Source organism: Tenrec ecaudatus, chromosome X (genome assembly GCF_050624435.1).
Source record: "Tenrec ecaudatus isolate mTenEca1 chromosome X, mTenEca1.hap1, whole genome shotgun sequence".
Lineage (NCBI taxonomy): Eukaryota > Metazoa > Chordata > Mammalia > Afrosoricida > Tenrecidae > Tenrec > Tenrec ecaudatus.
This window is the reverse complement of record NC_134548.1, coordinates 5,352,003-5,361,837: the sequence shown is the minus strand read 5'-3', so window position 1 is coordinate 5,361,837 and position 9,835 is coordinate 5,352,003.

Genomic DNA, 9,835 nt, shown 5'->3' with positions numbered 1-9,835 from the left:
TTCTTGTAAGGGGATGTCCCGTTACCTACAGATGGGCTTTGGGTCCCCAATCTGCACTCCCCCTCATTCACAATGATAAGATTTTTGGTTTTTTGATGCCTGCTACTTGATCCCTTCGATGCCTCATGATCACACAGGCTGGTGTGCTTCTTCCATGTAGGCTTTGTTGCTTTTGAGCTAAATGGCTGCTTGTTTACCTTCAAACCTTTAAGACCCCAGATGCTATATCTTCTGATAGCTGGCCACCATCAGCTTTCTTCACCACATTTGCTTTTGCACATATTTGTTGTCAGTGATCGTGTCGGGAAGGTGTGCATCATGGAATGCTAATTTCATAGAACAAAGTGTTCTTGCTTTGAGGAAGTACTTGAGTGGAGGCCCAATGTTCATATGCTGCTTTAATACTAAACCTATAAATATATGTGCATAGATCTATTTTCCCACAATCCATTGTAAATATATTTACATATGTACATGTCTGTATTTTGACCTCTATAAATACCCTTTTTCTCCTAGTTCTTTTTTTTTTCCTCTCCTAGTTCTTTCCTCTATTTCCTTTTACATTCCTCTTGTCCCACTATAATGCTGTCTTTATTTGGGTTTCAGTAATTTCTCTTGGTTACATTGCCCTTGCTGAATCCCTACCAGGCCTCTCACACCCTCCTTGCCACTATTTTTGTATCACTTGTTGCTCCCTTGTCCCTGGGTGATCAATACCATGTCTTTCTCCACCCTGCCTCCGCCCCTCCCATGTCCTGGAACCATCGGTCCTGTTTTTTCCTCCAAACTGTTCATCCAGCCTATCTCATCTAGATAGACCTGAAGAGATAAAAATATGCACAAAAAAACAAGACATGACAAGACAAATCAACAAAAGAAAATACGATGACAACAGCAACAAAAACAATGACCAAAAGATAAATAAATAAATTAAGAGATAGATAGGTAAATAAATAGAATTTTTAAAACTTTTATTAAAGGAAAATCCTGTAAATAGTTCAAGGTCTGTTTGTTGACCTCTAGGTCTGTCCTTCAGTCAAGTCCAATGGGGTGCCACACTCTGGCCCCAAAGTCTATCCTTTGTACTCCCTCGGGACCTCCCTGCTCTGCTTCCCCCTCCGCCGCTGCCCCCCAAGCTGCTCTGCCCCACGCCTTTAGTGTTTTGCCTGGATGTCATGGGGTCAGACTGGGCCAATCCCGACACTGTCCAGTGTTGTCCCCTGTAGGGCCATGGGTCAGCAAGGGACATTGTGTCTCACAGTAGGACCAGCCATATGGTCCACTCTGTGCATTGACTGTTCTGAGTGGGGATATCGTCCTCCAGGTCTTGTGGGCCAGGATGTGCTCCACTCTCTCTTCCTCCCCATTCATTTGCTCCCGTGTGCTCTGATCAGACTTGGCCCTCTCCCCAAGCTGTAGCTTCAGTGCTGTCCTCTAAAGTAAATTCCTCTGGGGGGAGGGCCAGTTGTCCAGATAGTTGGGATTGGGGCCGGGCCCACAAACCCCTCCACTGGCTCCCCACTCCATGCCAGCACACTGCATTCACATCCCAGAACACCACGTTTAAGTCTGGCAGGATCCCGATTTTATGGAGCTGTATAAACCCCAATAATTATTGCCCTGGGTAAGTCTATAGAGACAGCGCGACTGGATGACTATTTCCTTGGGAATATGGCAGGGGAGGATGGGGGGAAATGGGGAGCTAATAACAGTACAAAAAGAGGATGATGTTCTAAAATTGTTTGTGATGATTGTATAACTTCTTGGTATGATTGAGCGGTTGTATGATAAGTGAATTATATGTCAATAAAACTGTTAATAAAGTATGGTCCCACATTCATGTTTAAGCCAGAAATAGCCCCTGAAGTCTTGTTGAGACAAAGTTGTGGTGTGTTCTGTGTGTTTGATTCCAGTTCATAAGGACCGTATAGAACAGATTAGAACTACCCCAGAAGCTTTCCAAGATTCCTGGCTTTGTGGAAGCAGGCTGCCTCATCATTCTCCCAAGGAGCAACGGGTGAGTTTGCTCCAAGTGCTGCCTCTCAGTTAGCAGGCCAGTGCATAAACCCCACCACACCTTCTCCACCACCACCACCCAAATCCCACTGCCATCGAGTTAACTCACAGCAATTCCACATGACTGAGTAGAACTTTTCCTTAGGGTTTCCAAGTCTGAATGAATCTGCACAGGGCAGGCTGCTTCGTCTTCCTCCCTCAGACCAGCTGGGCTGGGTGGATTTGAACTGTGGGCCCCACTATTAGCAACCACCCAAACTGCTTAAACCCACAGTGCCCCAGGACTCCTTAAACTAAATAATACTTTAGTCAAGAATGTCTACCTGAGGCACTGGAGAATCCCCGCTGACCATGGACCAGGGATGTGAATAGCCTGGCTCACATGCAGAATGCATTAGAAAGTGGATTGTTGCAGATGCCGTTGGGTTAAGATTGAGTACCCTATCATTTGATCCACTTAAATTTGTGATCCATTTAAATTTGTTCTCATTTCCAATATTTTCTGCTTCCTTTTCTATTGAGGTTTTTATGCTTTACTTTGTTATTGTTGTTAGATTTGTCTTGTTTTGTTTTTCTGTATATGAAATCCAGGATAGATAAATCTACAGAGACAGTGACTGGATTCATGGTTCCTTGGGGGTGTGACAGGGAGGTTGGGGGGAAATGGGGAGCTAATACAGATGAGGATGAGAATGAAGAAACTCTTCGAGACCTGATTGTGCTGCTGGCGGTGCAGCTCTTCTTGATGTGATGGAACGATGGGGCTGTATGACATGTGAGCTCTATGCCAACACACTGTGATCCATAATGCTATGTGGAGAAGAAAACAAAAAGAATGTGTTGAGCCTGGTGCTTTTCTACGAAGTATTTCTATGGGAACAGAAGGACCGCAGCCATTGAAAGATCAGAGGCTGTGGTGAGCTTATTAACTGAGAAGAAGAGCTCAGAGCAGAATGTAATGGATTTCACATACATGTCGGAATTGTTGTGTTGGTAGATGTTGTATGTATACCTCAACAATAATAAAAACTTTTTTCTCAATTAGAGTTTCATTAGCATGTGAATGGAATAGGACAAGTCCCGGGGAGGGACGATTCATTCCATTATCTTCCATTTCTCCGGGAACCTTTTGCAGCCCCCTGGTATATATGGGAGCCGTGGTGACATAGTGGTTATGTGTTTACCTGCAGTCTGCAAGGGCCGCAGTTGGAAACCACTAGCTGCTCTGTGGGAGAGTGATGCGGGTCTCTAGTCCTGTCTCTACTCCTGTGGAAAAGCAACAGTCTCGGAAACTCTCCGGGGCAGTTCCACCCTGTCCTACAGGATTGCTATAAGTTGGCATAGACTTGATGGCAGCGAGAGTTTCTGGTATCTATAAAAGGTTAACACCTTAACAACAAAAGGAAAATAGCCCACTCTTAAAATGGGCCAAGGCCCTGGATAAACATTTCACTAAAGAGCATACTGAAATGGCCACCAAACACCTGAAAAGATGCCCGGGGTCATTAAGCATTGAAGAGATGCAAGCCTCAGCCACAGTAAGAGGCCAGCACACTCCGCTAGGGTGGTTACAATTAACGAATAAATAAAATGCATGTTGGTGAGGATGGGGGAGGCGAACCCCGGCCCATCGCGGGTGGAGATGCAAAATGACACAGCTGGTGTGGGACAAATGGTGTGGTGGATCCTCAAAAAAACAGAACTAACATTTGACAGAGCAATTCGACTCCTAGTTATGTGCCCCAAAGACTTCAGAGACTCAGAAAAAGTCTTGTCCACCACTGTCCACTGCGACTCCATCCTTCCCTCTCACCCTACCACATCCACTGGCACACACACACAATGTCTTTACAGTCTCAGAGTGAAAATAGTTGAAGCATCGTAGCAGCAAAGGGATGTCCCTGGGCCGTTTGAACCCACAGGTTGTTCCTGTGCTAACACAAAGGTTGGTGCCTCAAGCCCAGCCAGAGGCATGTGGGAGAAAGGGCTGGTGGTTGGCTTCAGAAAGATGAGCCTTGGGAGGAAGCCTAGTGGAGCCGTCAGGGTTGGAGGCAGGCACCATCTGGTGGTGGGTGAGGAAGGAGGGGCCCAGAGCTGAAGGAAGGCTGCTGATTTCATTGGGGAAATTCCTTCCCTGGCTGCCTGCCAAGAGACTTGTTTAAATTGAATGTTTTACTGAACTGCGAGGAATGCAGGGGATTTGACGAGCGGTGGAAACAACAGGAAGTCCCAGAGGACGGCTGTGTGAGACTGTAGGGTCTTCACCAGGAAGGGTCTCTTTCCAGTCCACACAGGCGCTCTGGGAAAACCCCTAGAAGTCTTGGTAGCTGTAATTGTGGGGGAGGGGAAGTCCTCCGCAGATATTGTATACATTGCACTTTGTTAAGTAGCTCTTTTGTTTGGGGGGGGGGGGAAGCTGGCAAGATGGTGAGAACATTTCTCGTAGGGGGCTTGCTTCTCTATGATTCACTGCTTCCAGAGCAGCAACAAGCACACGTATCAGAGCCCTCTCGTGCTTCTAATTTTCTCTTCTAGGTTTTGCATAGCTTGATACGAGAGGAGGGCCCTCCTGTTGGCAGGTGCTAGGGAGTTGGCTCCAACACTCGTGTGGCAGAGAAGGTGGGTCTGACTCACGGCGGCCCCAGTGGCACAGTCCACGGGCCCCAAAGGGTTTCCTAGGCTCCAGGCTTTCCTGGGGCCCAGCTGCTGGTGGATTCAAAACCTGAACCTTGGGGTCAGTAGCTGAGCTTTCACCATCGTCTTACCACGCTTCTTGTCTGAAAGATTGTTGTTAGGTGCTCTCAACTCCTGGCCTTCCAATTCACAGTGACCGATGCTCGACAGAACGAAACGCCGCCAGTCTCAGGCCATCCTCACAACAGTTCCTGTGCCTGAGCCCACGGCTGCAGCCACTGTGCCCATCCATCTCGTCGAGGGCCTTCCTCTCTGTCGCTGCCCCTCCACTGGACCAAGCACGACGTCCTGCGCCACGGATGGGCCTCTCCTAAGAACATGTCCAAAGTTCATGAGACAGTCTCCCTAGCCTTGCCTCTAGTCTTAGGAGCACTTTGGCTGTACTTCTGAGACAGATTTGTTTGTCTTTTTAGCAGTCCATGGTACTTTCAATATTCTTTGCCGGCACCACAATTAGAACACATCGATGCGTCCTTGGGCTTCCTTCTTCCAGGTCCGACTTTCACATGCACACGAGGCGATTGCAAACACCAGGAGGGTAGCTGCCTGTTTTTGTGAATCCCGGTGGCATAGTGGTTAAGTGCTCGAAGACTAAGGGAAAGGTCACTGTTGTGAACCCACCACTCTCCAAGAAAAAAACGAGGCTGTCTGCTTCTGCAAAGACTAACAGCTTCAGGAGCCCATGGAGCCATTCCACCCTGATCGGTGGGGTTGCCATGAGTTAGAATCGACTGCTGGGCAGCTGGTTGGCGTGACTTGGTGAGCCATTGGCAGAGTTTCGTGAGGGCGACAGATACTACAGATATGCGATGATCTGTGATATGAATGGTCAGCAGTTCAAAACCACCAGCTAAACTCTTCACTGTGGCCCGTGAAGAAGACGTTTGCTGAACCAGGGGCATAGACTGAGTCCTGGATAATGTGCTCAGCTGCTACATGGAAATGAGTCCAGCCCACTCCAAGGGGCCTCGGAAGAAAGGCCTGGTGAGCTACTTCCCAGAACTCAGCCACTGAAGTCCCTGGAGGCACTGTCCTCCTCTGACAGACGTGGGGCACCAGGACTGGGAGCTGGCTTGGTAGGGGGCACACTAAAAAGTCACACTTTGGGAGGCTGGCTACATGTGGGGTCTACTGCAGAAGCTCGACTTTACGACAGAATGCAAAGGAATAAGACCTTCCGAAGAGCATGGGGAGAGTGGGGCGGAGCAGACGGGGGTGTGCGCTAGGTGAAAGCCTGCAGAGATGACATGGCCGCGCCCGCTTCTCCCCAGCATTCACCGCCAGCGCCCTGGGTGCTGAACATGGGCTCCCTCGGGCTCCTGGCAGGAGCATGCACAGTAGCCCTGTGCGGCCCCACGGAGGGGTGGGGGCAGCACCGGCACTCTGCAGCTCCAACCACAGGCAAGTCCTTGAGGTTACTGTGGATTTCCTGAATCCTCGCTCATGGCCCCCTGAGGACCAATGAAGCTGCCGTCTCGAAGCCAGCCAAGTCTGTCCTTACTGAGCACACGTCGTCCTGTTTCCGGTACGTGAGCCTAGGCAGTCGTGGATACAAGGCCCGGAAAGACCCCCTGGCGTCCCTGGGGAGGTATGAACGGGGAACAGCTCCACTGTTCACCCCAAGGTTGGCCGTGTAAGTCCACCCAGGGGCCCCTTGGAAGATAGGCCTGGCTATCTACTGCCCTGCCACAACCCCCTCCCCGCCCCCAATACCCCACTAGCTGTTGAAAACCTCACAGGTGAGTTTATGTTAATGGAGATGGACCAGCCCAGGCAAGGAGGGTGAGAATTAATATCACTGAGGTGCAAATGTACAAACGGTTGAATTGGCGTAAGAATGTGTTGCTCTGTCTAGTCTCAACCACGAGTAAAGAAAGAAACAGAGGAAAAGAAAACCTTTATGTAACCGTTAGAATGGAAATAAAAGGAAAGTGGACCCAGAGCATGGCTTTCATTTTATTAGCGTTAAGGCCTACCTGGGTGTTTAGAACGAAATGAGGGTAAAGGGGGCAGGCGAGGGGAGATTGGAAGACAGAGTGAGGTGAGAAGAGCCGAAAGTAAGAAAGGGAGAGCTGGAGACAGGAAGAGACAGAGGGACGGACGTGCGGCCACACGAGAAGGTCAAGAAAGTCAGAGAGAGAGAGAGAACAAAGGGATCCTGCCTTCATAAACTTTGGGGACAGAAATACATTATTATGTCTACAAGGAGCCCCCCTCCCCCCACATTGGCTGGCTGTGGCACCAGCAGACCAGTGAAGAGAGGGGGGAAGGTTTCTGTGACAAGTGTTGAGAAGGCGAGGTGTCACGTGCTAAGTGCGGATGGAGAAAGGGTCAGAGATGTTGGCTATGGCTGAGACCCCTGGTATTACTGCTGGACCCTTTAGTAACCAAGTTCTACCTGCATACACAAGGTCGCTGTAGATTGCTGTGTTAGTCCAGGTAGACTAGAGAAGCAAATCCAGGGAGACTCACACGTATAGGAAAGAACGTTATATTAAAGAGCATATTGAGAAAACATCCCAACCAAGTCCAAGTTCAAGTCCATAAGTCCGATATTAGCCCATATGTCCGATACCAGTCTGTAAATTCCTCTTCCGACGCACGCAACACATGCAATGATGCTGAATGCAGGAAGATCACAGGCCGGTGGGTGGAACGTCTTGTGGATGCAGTGGTAGTGGAAGGATCTTAGCGCTGGCGTGGGTCTCCACATGTATCCTCCAGCTTCAAGGCTCTGCCATCAGCATAGCTCCATGTGGATGGTCAACAGGAATGCCTAGCAGGGACAGGAGTGTGTGTCTAGCCTCCTGTAAGTTAGTTATTTATCTCTGTGCCTCCAAATGAGGTCATCAAGCTGCCACCTGATTGACAGGCTAAACTCCATCCCTTCACTCTTAATATTAGCAAGTTGACACCAGAAACTATAACTACCACAATCTCAATTGATTCAAAAGTGACTAAATGGAGGGATAGTGACTTTAGAAATGAACTCCACTCCTTGTTACTGGACAAATCCTCCAAGTTCGTGCCCAGCTGGTAACAGTTCAGCGAGCCACGATGGCCTCTGACACTTCCAGACGTGCTGGCTACATGTCTGTGTGTCTATGTGCGTGTGCATGTTTGCATTATGCTGGTCCATGGTCTTTCATACTCACAGTTGCACACCTTCAAGGAAGAGTTCCTGCCACCTTGACTCGGTCTCACCTTGGCCCCAAGGCCTTTTCTTGCTTTGCTGACAGAGTTGGCCGTTTCACTCCTCTTCCTGCTGCCACTGAGGGCTGACTCCCTTTCACAATACCGGCAGTCTTCCTGTGGGAAGCAGAGGTGAGCTGCAGGGTGACATGACACAGAGGTTGAACGGGAGTGAGACTTCTGCAGGGGCCTGATAGTCCAAACCGCGGACATCACCTGCAAATGTGCCAAAGCAGACACTGAGAGTGCACTCTGACTCACAGCGCCCCCCTGCACGTCAGTGTAGAACTGTGCCCCACAGCACTGCCACGGCTGGTTTTGGGAGCAGAGTGCCAGGCCTTTCTTCCGAAGTGCCAGTGGGAGGGCTTAACCCTCCAACCTCTCAGTTAGCAGCCAAGCTCTCCTCAGTCGTTTGTGCCATCCGGGAGCTCCTCGTTTTCCACTTTTATCTTGTAAAGCACAGTCCTACCATGGCCTTCAAGAGCCAACTGTGCTTATGGGGCTAAGCAGACAGCATCTTTCAAGGGTCACAAGTAGTTATCAGGTCCCTGGTTGCCAAGGAGTCCACAGACAGACAGACCTTTCTGTTTTCTATTGTCAATCACACCAAAGAGCTCTTCCGCCTGCCCTCAAGTCCATGCCCACTCATAGCGACCCTCGAGGACAGGGTAGACCTGCCCCTATGAGTTTCTGAGACTCTAACTGTACAGAGTAGAAAGCACTGTCTTTCTCTGTGGGCTGGCTGGTGGTTTTGAACTGCTGACCTTGCAGTTAGCAGCTGTATGCACAGCCACCCATGGGTAAAGGCTGCACATCACCTCCGTCTTCCTCGAGGGGTCCCCACAGGAAGCCCAGCCTTGTGGTCCCAGAGCAAGGGTCTCAGCCACACTGGTACTTGACCTGACTTACAATTGCAAAAGGCATGGGAGTGTGAATGAGTGTTTGCGTTTACTTGGTTGGTGAGAAAAGGGCCAGTGGCGTCACAGTAAAGCTTCATGTTGCTGGAGAGGGAAAACGGGGCCTGGCTTGGGGAAAGGGGTCAGCTATGTGGCTCAACTAATGCTAGCTTGGCAGTGCATCACCAGAGGGTGCCTAGAAGGCTTGGGGTTCTGCTGCCCAGGCCCACCTTGGCGCCCAGCTCTATGCAGACCCTTGTGGGGCCCCAGGAGGGGACTTGCCCTGCCCCGCCACAGCAAACAACAGTGTCATTGAACTTGAGGATGCTGGCGGGACTGCTTGCTACCTCCCTTTTAAAATACAAGCTGGCTTATGAAAGCCACGGTCTAAATGGGACTTCTCAGTCAACGTCGAAACACTCTCTTTTTCCTTTTAACTTCACACAGTATGTCCATTGTTACCATTAGAACTGAATAATTAAAAAACGTCTTTTCTGTGTTTGGTTAACTGGAGCAAGATCTTCAATGTACACGAAAATAGACAGGAAAAAGTCAAAGCTGTTGTTAAGAAATATTTGAAGAAACTTGAACAGTTTTTTGTTCCTGACCAGAGTCACTCTCCAAAGCGAATTTAACATTTCAAAAATGTAACCCTCTGTTGTTGCACCAGAGAGCCCTGGTGGGTTAGCGGGCTATGAATTAGGCTGTTCACAAGGTCAGCAGTTCAAAACTACCAGCCACTCTATAGGGGAAAGATGAGCTTTTCTACTCCCATAAAGAGTTACGGTTTCAGAAACCCACAGGAGCACTTGAACTCTATCTTATGGGGCCATTCATTGCCATGGAATTGATGCTAACTCAAAACAACCCTATAGGACAGGGTAGAACCACCGCTGTGATTTTCCAAGACTCTTAACTCTTTATGGGCACAGAAAGGTCCACCTGTCTCCCTTAGAGGGGTTGGTGGTTTCTCCGGACTTTTTGAATCGCAGCCTAAGGAGTAACCACTCTACCACTAGTCCTCCCACAGGGTCACT